Below are 5,872 nucleotides of genomic sequence, written 5' to 3' on the forward strand. Positions count from 1 at the left end.
AATCATCATCCAAGTCAAAAAAATTTAAAACTATCGTAATGTCGTGTGTGAGAAATAATATGCATTACTCTATAATACCGTATGAACTCTATTACTATCTCACGTCATATAAAATGTTTTCTAGTATAAGTTGATTTTTTGAATTAAACAGAACTCAAATAGATCCATTGCGAGATACAAATCACTTCTAATAGCCAAAGGGTTTCTCCAATGATCATGTGTTGATTTCATGCAAACCTTCAAGCAATTGTTAAACCAATAATAATTTGATTTATCTTAAATTTGACTATCACTCAAGGTTGACATGTATGTCAACTTAATGTGAATGATACTTTTTTTATAAGAGGCATTAACTAAATATGTCTTTATGTAGCAACCCTCTAGATTTATCTACCTTTAATATCCAAATCATATTTGTAAACTATGAAAAGTTATTTATAGACTTCTTTAACCTTTAAGAGCCTAGTATATTAAAGTCTGATACTTCTTTATTCTTACGATAATAAAAGGGATATATTATATATCTACTGGCTATATGGATGATATTATCATCGTAGGTAATAATTCTATGAAGATCAAGTAATTTATTAAGCAATTGACAGATCGATTCTACATCAAAGATCTAAAAACCTTATGCTATTTTTTGGGACTGAAAATAATGTTTACATCTTCTAAGTCTTTTTTATCTTAAAAATATATATATTCTAGATCTATTACCAATGATGGACATGTAAAATACAAAAAAAGTCACCACCCCACACCTCACCACAGAGTCACTCCTAACTCGGTATTCTACTCATGCATGAAATGCATTATTATCAATTTTCACTTTGTTAGAGATCAAGTTGTCAGACGTCAACTGTATGTTTCTTATATATATACGTCTAAACAACTACCAAACATCCTCACAAAGCTTTTCGCTCATAGGATATTTTAGTTCCATTAGTCTAAGATTGACATTCTTGATAGAAGAATAATCTTATGAGGACATAATTATAGATTATTATAAAGGTAAATATGAAATGATAACTTTATATTCCTTGTATACTCTAATTTTCAATTTAGGAATCAATCATATTTGAATGCATATTTGAGAAAAAATCTCTCCCTCAAAATTTATATCAATATACATTACTTCAATGAAAAATCTATCCCTTTCATAGTAAATTCTTCAAGAAGAATGTTATTGTGTAAAAGTCCAATAATAAAGTTCTTTTAGGTAAAATGTCTATAAAAGAATTTAGTGGACACAAGCCCAGAATCATACTAGAACCCACTCATATTGGTAGAATCACATGAAATATATGTTCCCATGGTCATAACTCTATTTAAATAAATATCAATTTTTTTACAAATATCAGGTCTATTTAATAATAAAATTATTTTTAAAGCAAAACATATTATGATATTATCAAACCTATTCTCAGTTTTACTATGTTAATGTTAATAAGTATTTTTTGGCATCATAATTATATTCAAATTAGTTGGGAGAGTCCTGATTAAATTGAAATTCATCGGTGAATTATGATTTCTTCCTACAAATACAGGTCTCTAAAATTTGTTTTGAGAGAGAGAAAAGTTCTTTAGATTTATTAAAAGGTATGCAAGATGAGTCATACTTGAAATGGGATAACTCAGAGACCTTATAATTAATCTCATATATTGAATTTTTCTCCTTGGATGTAGGTGAGTATTATTACTTATATTTACTCTCAAAATGATTATTTTGATTCATTGAATAAAAAGTTGACTAGTAAATTGAACATGGGTGATGATTTTAATGATAGAGGTCGTGTGTATCGATAAAGTGAAGATCAAAACTGTCAGGATCAAGTTAGTACTAAGAGAGAGGGGGGGTGAATTAGACATCAATTCGAAAAATCTTCATTTTGATTAAAATCGATTCAGAAGATAACTTGTAATTGAATACTTGTTCATAACCATAGTGAAAGCAAAGTAAGGAAATGCCAATAGTAGAAATGCAAACCAATTTATATTGGTTCGATCGTTGTGACCTACATTCACTTTTGATTCCTCTTCCGTTGAGGCCATCAATTTCTACTACCGATTTTCTTTCAACGGTCGAAGATCAACTATCCTTTTACACCCCTCTTCTCATTTTTACAGGTTTAGAAGACAACCTTTTACAGGCACTCACTCCTCCCTAAATAGAATTCTAAACTTAGAACTATAGGAGGGGATCTCTCAAGTGATTACTATAGCATTTTTTCACTTTTAAGCACTTTGTACTTGTGTATGTTAACCAGGGATGAGAGGAGTATTTATAGGCCTTAAGTGGATTCAAACTTGGAGCCTAAAGGTGTCTCATCCCGGATTTTTGGGGTACTAGCGGTACCACCGCTTGTGTTGGGCAGTACCATTGTCTGCAGCACTGACACTAGGCGGTACCACCGCCCATACTGGCGGTACCACCGCTTGAAACTCTCAGAGACTCTAGGCAATACCACCGCCCAGACTGGCAGTATCACCACTTGACATTGTCTCGGAGATCATGTCACCGACGGCTCCACTAGTTTGGGTCACTGTTTGGGCCTTTCACTTGGCCCAACATAACTCAAACTTGGGCCCAATTGGCCCCTAATTGAGTTGGCCTAATTCCAACCCAATTATGCCTAAAACTTACTTCGATCTAGATAATTATTATGAAGCTAAATCAAATATTGTTTAACATATCATTGGTACATCGATGCCTCGTCCGATTCTTCGGCGCATCGTTCTCTCTTACGGCCTATTGCCCAATTGGCCAATTGACCTCTGTAACTCTAATTTTCTTGACGTAATTTTCACTCTTCTTAGCCCGATGCCCGATCCCATGGCCCAAGGAATTATGTCGATACGTCGATCGATCCTCCGGCTCAACGTCCAATCTTCTGACATGTTCTACTTCGGCCCAACATGATTCTTCCTACTTTAATTGTCTCTCCCTGATCGAAGCTTCCCACGTTACTCAAAACACAGATCAGATCATAAACACTATTAATTGATTTTATCATCAAAATATGAGATTTAACAAAAACATCTAACGGAGTAGTGCACATTTTAGAGAATGTAGTTTATGTTTGAAAGATATGAAAAATCTAATTTCTTTAAGTCTTTTAGATTATTAAGGTTATAACTATAAGGTTGAGGTAGAGTTCGAAAAGATACTCGGGGTTACATAGTCTTAGTCTTAATGAAAGAAAGATTACATAAAGAATTGTGCAGTCTATAATAAAGTACAATAAAGATCTTAAAGTATTGAAAATTGATTATATACGTAGAGGATCGTAGGTACCTACAATTGCGAGCTTCATTTATTATAAAAAATAAAAGATAATATTTATGAATTTTGAGATGCAAATAGTTATAAGGAAAAAAAATTATGTTTGTGATAAGACCATGAGATAAAAATCTCTCTTCGGAATCAAGTAGCGCATTGATAGCTTTATTAAAATTAAGCGTTGAACCATGAATTGTTTCCGTTTGAGTAGCTAGGTGAATTCTTTAAGTCAATAGTTTAATTTTTACAAGAGATACAAAGTAAAAAAAACTTACCAAGGTAGAGATCATTAAGATTGATAAGTATTTTTAGGAGTCCTAAGTAAATTAAACTTCTAAATTAGGATTTGTTTCTATAAATACACATTCAATCTCAAAGTTTTGGTAAGAGGGAGAAACAATATAATTTGGGTGCTCTAAGGATGATCTCTAGAATTATTAGAGAAGGTTAAGAGAATAATTATTAAGTTTATGTAAGAGGTATATAAGAGGAGTAGTAATGGGAATAACTCAAAGGCTTTATAATTAATCTCATATATTCAAAATTTTATTTTTAATTTTATTTAAAAAATATAAATAAAAGTTTTTTAAATCTTGCATCGACATTCTAGTATATTTTTTATTATTAATCTCTAAATAATTTTTTCCTATTTTAAAATTCTTCTTTCCCTCTCTAACATGCTATTAGTCTCTTCTTGTTGTCACCTATATTAATGCTCAACTTTGGTGGCTGCCTATATTAAGTGTAACCTTCCAATTAGGTTCAAATTTAATGGGGAATCACATATGTCAACATTAATGCTACAATGTTTGACTTACAAAATTGATGTCAGTTCCCAACAAAGATCATTCAACACTCAGGTTAGCTTACGATATCTAGTCAGAAAAATAAAAGTATCATCAGTTATATGAAAAAAACATATGTAATTTGCTAGAATATTTGCTAATAGGGTGCTAATGTGAATATTTGCTAGGAGTAGTAGACATGGTTTTGGTTATTCATGTATAATTTTATGTATATCAATGTAAAAGTTTCTCAAATCCTTTTTTGTTGTATATATTAATATCTTAATCTTTTATTTTAAATTATTTAACTCAAGTTAATATATAAATATTAGAGAGAGATGTTCATATCTTTCTTTCACCTATATCTCATCCTTTGTTCGAGCTTCACTTCCTAGTCCAAAACAAATAATAGTGTTGTTCTTGGTTGTCTCATAATAATAAGAATATGAGAATCTAAACAAGAGTGGGTCAATTTCGTTTGAGATACCATTGACTTACCATTGCCAAATGAATAGGTCAACTCTCTTTTTATGATGATGCATCCATCCAAGACCATATGCACCCTAACCAAATACTTTCTTTATGCTTAACTTATTTACCTAATACATAAACATCCAAAGTATATTCATATGTTTGATGCTCCCATCAATCAATATTGAAAGTGTCCAAATTATTTTAACCATACAAAGTATATATTTGTGTCTGATACATTCACTTAGGACAAATGCATCAAAAATGTTGATGCTTTCTAAATAGGCAAGTATATATATATATATATACAAAGTATATTCACATCCAATGTATCCATTCGGAGAATAACACGCCTATACCTTCTAACTATTTTTAATACAAATAATAATTATTAAGTATCTAACAAATATTGTGCTCCAACAAAAACTAAACATTTAGTAAGTGGAATAGGGGACAACTCTGATAGTTATATGCATCTAATCGTGATTCGAACACACAGTCTAATCAATATTCCAGATGGATGCATATACGATGTCTCTGATTATGAACTCTCAAGCTAATCTTCTCTTCTTCCCATCCTCTGCATTTGCCGGCTTGTGCAGATGAGACAATAAAATGACATTGGAAGGTTCAAATCCGCGTCTCCACATGCTCACATTGCTGTTTATATTCCATTGATTCGAGATAAGTTGACCGTGTTGCAGCTTCTTTCCGCCCGTTCCAGGTTGGCGTGCTTGCACAGTGTTCTTCGCGAATACTGTTGACTCTTCCCTCATTGTGTTCCTTTTCTTTATTCGATATATATCTATCTAATTCTTGCGTTACAAACGATGTAAATTACAATTAGCAGTTCCATATACAACTCCTTGGCAGTTTGCATGCGACGTGCGGATATCTAACGACGTGTGTTCGATTACCGCAGTGGCCAATGATGACTAAGATCATCTGTGAGCGAGAGTGGGTCCCATGCCCCCAGATTAACCAATCTGGTCTTGGATAGGAAATGCGGGGCGAAGAACGAACCAATGTGGTCATTTCAAGTGTCCAAACTCGCGATCCCCTGCACTGTCTCCGGAACGCGCCGGGGTAAAGAGTATATACTATTGGTTCTTTTGCGACGGGACCCGGTTGTGTCAATTTGGGGCCCGCGTTTTTGAACCAATGGAAGACGTAGTTCTCTCGTCGGCAGGCTCCGTGGAGGAGACGCTTGATCGGCGTCCCGTAGGATCTGTGGAGGACCTAACCATTCTATTTCTTTTTCGGTGCGGGTCCCACAGCATTCACTTCGTCACACGTCTTGCCAAGTGCAACGGCTTCCAAACGACTAACCCCTCGA

Source organism: Musa acuminata, chromosome BXJ1-9, assembly GCF_036884655.1.
Source record: "Musa acuminata AAA Group cultivar baxijiao chromosome BXJ1-9, Cavendish_Baxijiao_AAA, whole genome shotgun sequence".
Taxonomy (NCBI): Eukaryota; Viridiplantae; Streptophyta; class Magnoliopsida; order Zingiberales; family Musaceae; genus Musa; species Musa acuminata.